Source organism: Grammomys surdaster, unplaced genomic scaffold (assembly GCF_004785775.1).
Source record: "Grammomys surdaster isolate TR1022 unplaced genomic scaffold, NIH_TR_1.0 213, whole genome shotgun sequence".
NCBI classification, from domain to species: domain Eukaryota; kingdom Metazoa; phylum Chordata; class Mammalia; order Rodentia; family Muridae; genus Grammomys; species Grammomys surdaster.
In genome coordinates, this window is record NW_021604658.1 from 2,354,318 (window position 1) to 2,366,564 (window position 12,247).

The window sequence follows — 12,247 nt, forward strand, 5'->3', positions numbered from 1 at the left end:
ACTCTACAGTGCCACATCCCTGAGGGAGCACACTCTACAGTGCCACACCCCTGAGGGAGCACAGTCTACCACATACCTGAGGGAGCACACTCTCTACAGTGCCACACCCCTGAGGGAGCACAGTCTACCACATCCCTGAGGGAGCACACTCTCTACAGTGCCACACCCCTGAGGGAGCACGGTCTACCACACCCCGAGGGAGCACACTCTACAGTGCCATATCCTCAGCCTCACCCCCTGTGCTTGTTTGTTTATTTGTTTAAAACTCAAGAAGGCAGTAAAATACTGAAGTTTTCTTTCAGGGAAAAAGGTAACAGGAGGAAGCTATAGCTTCCAAACTCATGGGTCCTTCACAGCATCCTGTCTCCCTACAATGTGCTGAGTGACAGTGAGCCTGACTGAGGCAGGCCTGCCTCCTCTTAGAATAGATGCCTTCTTCAGGGAACCATTGATTGATGACCCAACTTTGCTGTTGTTGTTGTTGTTGTTGTTGTTGTTGTTTTAATACCCCATGGGCTTCATACATTTCCTAACTCATTTTTAAAAACACTTTCTGATCAGGCATGGTAGACACTCCAAAATTCCAGCACTTGGGAGGCTGAAGCAGGAGGATTACAAGTTTTGGGATAGCCTAGGCTGCATATAGAATAGATAAAATAAAACACCTTCTGTCCTTCTATATCGAGGCACAATTTTCTTGAGCTCCTGGCCTTCTTAGCTCTGGAAAGAACTGTCAGTGTTTTCTTCGTCTGTTGATTTCACAGAATAAGAGGCCTTTCCTTCATGACACCATTGCTTCCCCTTAGAAGCCCCTCTCTGATCAAGGTAATCGGGGCTTTCTCTTCTAAGGTAACCTAGCTCCAGCCCCACTGGTCTCAAGGGCACCACTGGAACTTTTCCTCCTGGTTCATATGCAACAGTACTTTTTCCTCTCTGTTTTCTTAGTTTTACATTGTTTCCCTAGCTGTGTGTGGCAAACACTTTTAGTCCCAGCACTCATAAGGCAGAGTCAAGCAGAATTGTGTGAGTTTGAGGTCAGCCTGGTCTACAGAATGAGTTCTAGGACACTTGGAGCTACACAGAGACACCCTTTGCACATTCATTTATTTGTCCAGGGAGGTGATGCAGCACCAGGGCTGAGCCATGCATGGGAAGGTCAGAGGTTCTATTCACTTAGTTTAGAGATGGCAGAGGTTCCCTAAATGAGTTCTCTCCACCGTATAATATATCCTCTGTATCCCTGGACCCAGTGTTGCTCCTGGCTGTCCTCAACCCCTCAAGCCCAAGCTCCTCCAGTTCAGCCTCCCAAGTGCTGGCTGACTGGCATCTTGTGCCTTTGCAATCTTCTGTCGATTTCCTTCCTCTTTTCCTTTTGATTCATTTTCCTAAACCTCACAGGCAACGTGATAGCAGCTCATCAGTTTTCATAGTACATTTTTGTTGATGTGGTAATGTCAGCTGCTCTTTTCCCATTTGGGGGCAGAATATCAGAATCTGCTACTATTTTTCAGGGAAATGAGCAACCAACACCAAAACTGGACAGTCCCTGCTCTAAAAATAGCCACTTTCTATGCCTCGTTGTTGTTAGTCTGCTTTAAGCTATTGGTAACACTTGCAGCCACTTGGGGAAGCTCAGAGGCTGCCCCTCTCCATTGACCACCCTGGTCTCCTAACAGGCTTGTCATGCTGCTTTTTTTTTTTTTTTTTTTTTTGGAGACAGCTTGACCTCAGATGGATAGAGGATGGAAGCTAAGAAGGAAGGGAGGGGTGTTTCTGACATGAGCTGAGACTGGATCGCACTTTATATTTGGAAACCTAACTGATTTTAATGTTTGGTGTACGGGCTGAAGCACAATATATTCATCTTTGGGAGAATCCAAGGAATTGTTTTTTTTTTTTAAACCAATATATATGATTTGATTTGCAAAGTTCTAGGATATAACAGCCACCACTGGCTTTTCAGCTTTATTGTCCTTGGTTGTTGTTATTGTTGTTGTTGTTTTAAGAAGAAATCACTATGTTAGCATAACTCTGGCTTGTCCTTGTAGACAAGACTGGCTTTGAACTCACAGAGATCCACCTGCTTCTGAATGCTGGGGTTAAAGGTGAATGCCACCATCACCCACCTTCTTATATAACGTGTTCGAGTTAGAAGAAGTGAATTGTGTCATAAATACAGACACTGACACTAAAATGCATCTCCATCCCTGAAGTGGTAATGTTGACCTATCGTTTTGACCTGGTGCACTTACTAGTTTCGTTTGCTTTGGGTTTTAGTTTGCAAAAGACAAAAGAATTCATTTCAGAAGCGTACCCTGTGAATTAATTGTCTTCCCAGCCTTGAAGGCGAACTGCAAACAATGAGAGGGTTTTTAATAGGACACTGAAGAACATACAAGTGATTCATGGGATGACTTCAACAAACCCATGTTAACCTATAATGAAGAATGTATAGGGATTTACCTTTAGAGTGTGTGTGCGCGCGCATGCATGTGCGTGTTAGGGTTATAAAATGTGGGTTCATGCATAAACCACACTTTGGGTTTAGCAAGGTGTGAAAAAACTCTTAGCTGTTAGTTTTTACATAAAGTTTAACAATGGTTCTTATGCTGTTTCTCCTGGAAAACTTGGTCTGGAGCAGTCACTAGTCCCTGGGCTTTGGTCCTCTGTCAAGTATTCATGTTTTCTTCTTGTGAATTTATTGTTTGATCAAGAAACAGCATTTGTATTTAGAAATGGATAATTCACACTTAAATCTTGTTTTTCCTCATCTAGCCAGGCTTAAGCCCCAGGTTAAAGTGATAAGGTGAAAGGGAGCTACTGAGGAAGGGTGATGTTTAGTTTGAATTTCAACATAGATCTGCCACCCAGGACTGGATTCTGATGTCTGCCCCAAGGCAAACCTTTCTGGTATTTGTCAATAAGCAGGAGGGAGATATTGGCTCTCGGGTAACAGGCATTTGGAGAACTGGCGACAGTCGTGCAAGCGAGAACATTCGAATGACTTCAGCTCTTTCCAGCTTCATTAGGTCAGGCTGGCAGATCACATACGGCATTATGGAAATCAGCAAATGAAAACCATATTGATCTGCATTGAGAACAAATGTAAAAAAGGTGGTCTGGGGGAGGAGCGGGGCAGAGGAATGCTTTCCTGGTCAACCTGATAGGCCCTTGTTAAGGCCTTTTAATCATTTATTAGGAACCCTCCTCCCCTCTGCACTCCGATTACCTCAACCACAGAGCGTCCTGTCCCATTTATCTTTTAATGTTTCCTTTATTTAATTTATTTTTAAACTCTAACTTATACTCTTATTTCAGAATTGAGTTTTACTTTTCATGGGATTGTCTTAAGTGACTTAAGTGACTTTTCCCAACATGCTCACCGGGCATTCAAAGGAAGAAAAGCATTTGCTGAACCTCACCTATCAGCAAATCATTTACTCGGTGTGCGCCACAGCCAAAACCAGACAGTCAGTCAGCCAGACACATTTAAGAGAGAGAGGGAGGGAGGGAGGGATGGGACAAAGGGAGGGATGAACAGAGGGAGGGACAGAGGGAGGAAGGAAGAGAAACAAAAAAATCAAAAAGAAAAAACCTAGAGTTGTTGCTAAGTGTGATTCTCTGATTAAGGCTTGGGTCAATGATATTAATTTTAAAGTCTTCTATCCACGGATTAGAGTTTAACTGGGTAAAAATACTTCCAGCCAAAACCTGGAATGGCAGTCTCCTGTCTTTTTTTTTATTCTGCGGCTTCAGGGAAGGTGACATCTCTTCTCTCTGCTGTTTTGAGGCTAAATGTAGAGCGTCTGCTCTGAACACACGAGGTGGAGAACTGGAACCCGAGGCTTGTGGAGGCCTGCTTCCTGGATCCCCACCTGTGGTGGCATCTCTCTTGCTGACGCCTTTCCCAAGCCACCCTTATAACTGTGCTTGACAGGTTGCCCCTCCCACAGACTCCCTCCCTCCAGCTCCTTCCTCCACTTTTATTTTTATGTCCAGCTTCAGCATTTGGGAAGAAATTGCAGGGCTGATTTGTTTTTCTCTGCAACCGTGTCTTTTATAGTTGATGAGTGGTCTTATAGTGTGAAGCGTGGGGTCCTAGCTGGCAGATAATGGATTATTTTTTCTCTTCATTGGAGCATATATAGCACAAGTCTCATATGCATCCAGAATCTGGTCTGTGGATACAGGTTAATCTTGGGAACTGGTGGCATGCAGACAAAACAGCAGTAGGTCACATCACAGAGTATTTGGCTGATTTAATATTTGTCGGGTTGTTTCTCCCACCCCATTTGAAAACGTTTTCTTGAAGAAATAGTTTCTGCAATATCTAATCAAGTATACCATCACACTCTAATTGAGTATTGAGTTCTGAAGTAGATATTTCTAACAAGACAACAAACATGACCATCTCTGGCTGCTGTGGTGATCAGATAGATCATTGACCATTGTCTTAGCTCTGGACTCTGAGTCTGAAGCCATTTGGGATTGATTATTTTTAACTCTGCATTCCTCTTTCTTTGCTTTTCTTGTACATCTTGTGAGGAGGGGAACATCTATCTCCTATTGATTTGGATATGAAAAGATGCCCAGTGTGGAGGTCTGATTTATCTAAATAGAATTCAGGATTTTATTCATTTTGGCTCTCCCTGGAGACTCCAAAGATCTATTCAATAATATATTTGAAAAAAATCCATATATGAAACCGGCTCTCTCTCCTTGTACGCGAGTACTCATGGGCTTCTAAGTGCTTTCCCTCTAGACTTGCGTTACTATCCCATGTTCCTTTCTGGGCGCCACATCAAACGGTGTATGAATTACAACAAGAGTGCCGTGTGGAGGACCTGCTCTCCTTGTCTGTTGCTGAAGAGCAGGACATGAAACAGTGAGTGGGCTGTGCAGAAAGCAAGCTTTCCCTCCCTCCCTCTTCTGTTTCACTTGTTCCTCTCGTTCTCTTCCTCTCTTTCTCTCTCCCTCCCTCTCTCTCTCCCTCCCCCCGTTCCCAATGGGAGTGTTGTTTATAGAGCATTATAATTTATAACTGAAGAGAGTGGATTTAATTTCAGTGGAGAGGCTCGCCAGCAGGGCGCCAGCCTGCAATCATATGAATCAGCAAGCTGCAAACTCTATTGAATGGAAAGTATTATCGCTGGCCACAAACGGACACTGTTTCTCCTAAACAACTCCCTTGGTGCAGGAAGACCTTGTCTTCATTCATCTATTTTACATATCTACTTCTGTTTTAATTTTGCCATTTCCTAAAAGTGTTTTCTCTTTAGATTGCAACCTTTCTCTAACTACCTTATTTCCTGACCCAGCATTAGAAACTGCTCTTGTGTATTTCTGACTGATTTGATGTCTCTCCTGTCCTGACTCCTTACCATGTGTGGCTTGACTTTTCCATTTACTTCTCCTTCCTGCATACAGCTCCTTTTTTCTTTTTTAATGGGAGCTGTTAAGTATGTAAATGAGCCTATGATATTCCATTAGCATTAATATTGTAAAATGCTAGTCACTTTCAATCACCTAAAATTTTATTTAATCATGGATATTTTGTTTATATGTTTGATTTATTTATTTTTTAACATCTATGAGAAGATTTGTTTCCACATCTTATGGACATCTGAGAGATGATTTCTCATCCTCTGCAGAATCCATCAAATGTCTCGTTGTGTTAGTGCGTTTCCCGTTGTGCCATGTTTTGCCCAAGGGTTTCAGTCATGTCTCAGAGAGTGATAGAGTGTGCACATGACTTTCTGTGCTTGATATTTGTTTTTTGATTTAACCCACCATCGACCGCTATAATGTAGTTAAACTAAATCTCTGAGTCATTTTTAAAACCAAATTAGACTTAGCAGGGCTGCCACCCTCTCCAAAGTGTTTTACTGAATTTGTGGAGCTGATACAGTTGTTGAGAATTTAGGAAGTGAATCTTTGAGATTAGGCAGATCACATTAATATTATATCAAATATCAGGTTATCTGCAAGCAGACTGGTAAGTATTTTCAACACTCAAGTCTTCACAGGAGAACTCAAGTCACACACAGAGCAGTTAACTGACACTGGTGTTCGTTAGAAGAGGGAAAACAGTCCAGGAAAGCAGGGAAAGGCTGCTTTTCAAAAGGAATCCTATGTAGATGGTGGAAGCCAGCCTAGCCTTTTCAAATCGAGAGTCTTATGTTTTTTTAAATAACAGTAACTAAAATACAAAAGCCAGAAAATGACCAGATTCTAAGCTCAGATATTTCACATGGAATTCATATTTTATTGTTAGAAATACATGCCTCTCTGTGTATATAGAGGAAATTCATATGTCAGCTTATATATTTTCATGGCACAGTTTAACAAATTAAAATATGTTGCCATAACTGTTTCCATTTCAAGAACAAAGCTGTGAATTAATATGTGTTCATAATCTGTGCCCTTTAAAGTCTAAGAAGGAGTTACAGTGCTCACGTTCGAAACTATGAGTAGTATTTTTTTTCCTTTAGCCTCTGATTACTCAGTAAGAATTACACACAGGAACAGAAAATCAATATGTTTTCCTATACTCATTTTCAAAATTAAATGTTGCTGTGGTTTGATATCAGAGAGGCTTTCCCCACTGTCAGCTTTGAGAGGTTGTGTTTGGCTTATTTTTACATTCCTTCTACATGTGGGAGTTACTTTAAACAGAAATTAATCATCAAAAAGTAAAATTTACACGCACATAAGGAATAATGCATGAAATGAGAGCTCAGTTTCTGGGGTGATTTCAAGGGAACATCTTCCTAAATCTTTTTATTCTGACCTTGAAAGCAGTTGTGAGTAAACCCACACGCTGTGTCTACGCGTTCAGTGAATTGTTACAATTATAGAAACTGCAGTAAGGGGAGAGTGTGAGAAGCCTTGTGCATCGCTGAGGAAGTGTAGCGTGAGTGTGGCCTGCCTGGGCTGAGGGTCGATGGATGAGGCCGATGCAGACTGCAGCGCTCCCAGGCTGAGGCCCAGCAGAGGCTTTGCAGGGAGGCCTTTGTGTCTTCACTTGTGTCCTGTGCTTTATGTTGTGCTTATTTTATTTTTCCCTAAAACGTGTCCCTTTCTACCTGAAAATCATCGTACTGTCAAGGCCAGCGTGGCTCATCTGTGCCTCATTCTGAGTTACTCCCATTTTCTAAGTAAAAGCTGCCGTAAGAACTGTCAACACAGTCCTAGAGTAGATCAACTCCGATGCTCTGTATGTTGGTTTCTATAGATGAGTGCCCATGATTTAATCGGCCCAGCTGAGAAATTTTATACAATAGAAGTAAAAGAAAGTATGTGGTTGTTATCTTTAAGTAAAAAATTAAATGAAATGAAATCTATAAGTAGTTATGCAAAATCTATTACTATAATCAGATTTCAATTCAGTGTAGGAAAATTACTTGCCACTGATAAATTGCTTTTTATCGTCTAAAGCTGCTTTTGTTTTGCTTTTGCAGAAATAGTTGAATGTTTCAGTGATCTGACTTCTTAACATATTTCTTTCTTCCTTGATCAGAAAAATATTAGAAATATTCTGAGTAGATTTTTAGAAAGAATTTTTAAGTGACCTGGTAAAAGCCTTTACCCTAGTCCTAAAATGACTCTATCTCATTTAAGCTCCTGACATTGTTGGGCCCCCTGTTTATAACATGGAGTCTTTTAGCACTGCTTTGGGAGAAGCTTGCTTGAACTGTCATGGCAGACTCTTGTGTCTCCCTCTCTGCTGCTGTGCACCATACAATAGAAGTAAATAGCCTGCATACATAGCTAACCTAGACATCAACGTCTGTGCAGTACAGCCCTGCTTTGACTGAGAGCACCACAGTACAGCCTTTGCTTTCATTTCTAAATATCACCAAAGTTTTATTGGCCACTCACTAAAGCTTTTTTTTTAATTGCCTTAGGCTGAGGTTTACCAGTGTTTCAGACATCTAAGCCTCCAAAATATAGACATTTAAAAAGGGCCTTACTACTGACTCTTAACAGATAACACTGAGATCACTCTGGTTAAAATTGTGACCTTGAAGGGGGCTTCTGGTGGGAACGACCTTCCTGGTGTCTGCTTTTCTCACTTTTTGGAGCTTTGATGTTTCCCTACAGCTGATATAAATGGCGGGTGGGGGTGTCTGGGAGAGGTGACTGACTGGCAGCCACAGATTAAAATACTTCTGACCCACGAAAGTAACCAAGTGCCCATATTTCTTCATTTAACATAATTAATCCCTTGTATTTGCACTGACTTTGATAAAGTGGCCTTTCTCTCCCCACCCAGCTCCCTCCGCTCTGTCGACTCTGGGAAGGGTGAGAAAGCTACAGTTGGAACATTGCAGCTGCTGAGGGATGGCAAGCCTTAGGAGTTAACATCAGAGGTCTCAGTCAGGCGGCTGCCTAGCAGGAAGCTTAGACCACATGCAAATGGATGTTATTTCACTTTTGGAATCTGTACCTCAACAGACAGGCTGCAGCCTTGGCCATATGAGCACGGGGGTTTGGCTACCACGTCAATCCTCAGTTTGTCATAAATGTATAATTACAGGAAGTACATGAAGCGTGCTAAACATTTCTTATCAAATATTGTTTCAAGAGTGGTGATATTTGGAGTTTAGAAAAAGTCCTGGGGTGGATTTTGATCACGTTACAAGGTCCACTTGTTGCATTTAATGTAAAACAGTTGTCTTACTTTCATTACCACAGACCATAGTATTTTCTAGTTTATTCTTGAAAAGGCAGAAGTGGCAGCACAGAGTGTGCTGTGCGTTCAAACAGTGTTGCTCGATCAATTGATAAAAACATTTTATTTTCTTCCATTTTGTTCCAGTATGCACAATTCTGAATGCAGAGATAGATGATGTCCCCAGTGTAGACACTGCAGTGATGGGTTAGAGGGCCACCTGGGAAGACGATGTCAGCAGAGGCAAGGGTGTGGCGGGTCGGTGGCCAGCCACCCCCCACCCCACCACTCCTACAAATCCAGTTTCACGGTGCCTGAGCTGCTCTCTGGCTGCTTGAACTTATCCTCCCCAGCTGATAGTTAACTAGTCGCTTGTGCTGGGCAACATCAGTTTTGTCTTCTCTGGCTAGAAAAAGATAAGCAGCATGGTCTGCTGGGACGGAACAATCCAATTATATTACTCTCCCAGAAGAGGAAGGCGCACATTTGATGCCATAACTAAATTTACCCTCACTAGTAAGAAACCCTAAATTTATGTTTAGTAACCAGCTTATTGCAGAGCTGATTTACATTTACAGACTGGCTGTGTGTCTGATAGAGTGTGAAGCTGGATCTATATGTGGACGGACAGTTTACCATCCTAAATGAAACTTGGAACCTGGTTCTGTACCATTTAGGTAAAAATTGAAGCTCCTATTTGTAACTTTTCTGGTCACGTGACTGAAATGCATACAAACCCATGCCTGGTGCAGGGACAGGTCCACTTCTTTTGGAATGCAAAGCTCTAAATTTACTAAGGACTCCTCAACAAGAGGGCATAGCAGAAGGAGAACCTCTCTTAGGAGAGGGAGCTCGGAAACAGCACTGCCAGTGTTCTTGCCAGGGAGGCCTCTTCTTATCCCCAACAAATGAACGTTTGAATAGCTTTCACTGTTGCAGAGGACAGCAAAGACAGACTGCTGTGTGTCTTTTTGGAGATGTCCTGACAGACTGTTTATGCCTTTTTCTCATGCTGCAGGTGACCAGGGTCATCCCAGTAACAGACCTTATTGGTATGGTTCAGTGGGTTTTTTGGACTCTGCATTAATTTTAGCAGACTTCTCTGATAGTGTTTTGCAGCTTTCAGCTATTTGTGTTGGAAAGACAAATAATAAGTAAACCAGTCCAGGGCTCTGTTTCTTTGTGCAATTGACTGTGTGTCCTAGTGCCCTGCCAGGGGCAGCGTGGGAGAAACAATGAAAGGCTCCTGCCAGATGCCAGAGGAGAGGGTATTGCTCACACTCTTACTGTGCCTCCCTTTCTTGTTATTTAGGACATCGGTAGAACCAAGGACTGTTGTAATCGTTCTTTGACATTGTGTAGACATGAGCCTCTCCACAAGTGTTGAACATCTTTCTCTGACCTTAGTCACACCAATCACACTGTTTTCCTTACATTAGCTAAGCAAGTTTTTCTTGAGTACCTAGAAACATGACAGTGTCCTAAATGGATTTGCCACCCTCAGTGTTTCTATCATGTGAGTGAATTGCTCCTGCACATATGGTAAATAGTACTCAATTTTCTTCTGCACTAAATTTACTAAGGACTCCTCAACTATTGGACAAGAGGGGGGTAACTTCTATTTTCTTAACATCTGAGTGATCTCAACTCCTTACGTTTGAAGACATACTACAGATTATAACTTTCTAATGGGGGAACTCTCCTGAGTTCTCAATTAAGATTATTTTGTTCCAAAGTCCTTTGGAGAGTGGGGCTTAAAAATTAATGATACTCTATTTGTCCAGGTTCCAAATAAAAAAACAGGAAAAAAAATGAAAGTTTTAATCGATATGTCCATATTGTCTGGCTGTTGATCCAGCAACAAAATGGTGACTTTGGAAAACATCAATATTGTGATGAATTTATAGAACTTAAAACAAGGAGATAAAGGTACCATGAAATCATATACATGTGTAATCTGAGACACCAGGATGCTGAAGTGTAATCTACATCACTAAAGATGTGTTACATGATATTCAGTATGGTTTTTGTATTAAGGATGTCCCATCATTTTCTAGTTCCTGTGAATTAGCATCCACATACAAAAGGGAAGTATGCTGTTAGAATGTCTGTTAGGTCCAGTGTGACAATATATTATTCTTTTGTTTGTTTTGTTTTACTTTTTTTGTTTTTAATAGGATTTTTCCGAGTAACAGCCCTGGCTGTCTGGGAAGTTGCTCTGTAGACCAACTCTGCTCTCAAACTCACAGAAATCAGCTGCCTTTGCCTCCTGAGTGCTGGGATTAAGGGAGTGTGCCACCACTCCCTGCTGGCAATGGGACACTCCTTTTAACCCCAGTGTTTGTAAGACAAAGGTGGGAGGATCTTTGTGAGATAGAGGACAGCTTGTTCTGCCTGGAGTTTCAGACCCTATCTTGAAAGACAGACAGACAGACAGACAGACAGACAGTGTGTGTGTGTGTGTGTGTGTGTGTGTGTGTGTGTGTGTGTGTGTGTTGGTTAGAATAGTTTCGTGGACCATTAAGAGGAAGCTGAACCTAAAGTCCCCATCCTGAGTATTTGAATCAAACAGTCGTAGTCCCTAGTTGGTTCTCTATGGGTAGTGTCTGAGCTGAGCCACCTGGGAGAAGGCACACAGTAATGGTTTCTGCTCTTGGGGTCTTACTCCTCTCTAGGCTGCTTTCTACATTTACCTGGGACTTTTTCAAAATGAGCCCTGTTAGTAATAAATGTGCTTAAGTTAGAATCTTCTCTCCCAGAGAAGAAGTAAGCCTTTGGGATCCAATGCAATTAGACGAATTCACCTAACAAGCCAAGATCCTCTCCACAGGATGATTTAGTGCCCACCATTAAGCATGGCCTCTCAGGACATTTGCATGATTTGAAAAAGAACTCTTTACTCTCCTTACCTCCAGTAATAATAGTTGAAGGAACTCAAAGAGACAGAAAGTGCATTTGATAGATGAGTAAACTGAGGTCTAAAGATGTTAAATAACTCTAGCCCAGGTACTAAGTGACAGGCTGCTGGCAGTCCAACTGAGGTTGTGTGGAATCCTACACCTCATAGTTCTAAGATGGTTCCTAGGATTGCTTTTTTGGTTTTCTGATGAAGCTGAGTGATAATTTTTCTCCATTATGGCTACTTCTGTCTTTGCAAAAAACCAGCTCCTCCTGGCGGAATATCAACATCCAAAGCCTTATATTCCCCTGTGTCATATTTTTACACCATAAAGGAGCTCGTGTAACTGATACCTTTCACAGAATCAATCCTCCTATCTCCTAGGTAAGAGTGTGCTTGCACCAGAGAGCCCGGTCCCCTAGCTTACAGCCCTGTGAACATACATTCATCTTGTGAAATAGATAATTATTTGTCAAATGCTTACTCTGCTCTTCACCTTGTGAGAAGTGAGGACAATGTATGTTTGTCAACTTAAGACATGAAGGTATTTGCATCACTTAGATGTTGAAGAAATAGCCCAGCATGCTGCACTACTAGTAAATAATTTGCTTCCAAGCAAGAAGTATTCACACACACACACACACACACACACACACACACACACACACACACAC

General features: G+C 41.9%; 1 protein-coding gene across 8 annotated transcripts in view; it reads left to right on the forward strand.

Moving 5' to 3' along the window:
- Nucleotides 1-12,247, forward strand: part of Bcas3 (BCAS3 microtubule associated cell migration factor) — a 460,531-nt gene that overhangs the window by 271,211 nt on the left and 177,073 nt on the right. The window lies entirely within an intron of this gene.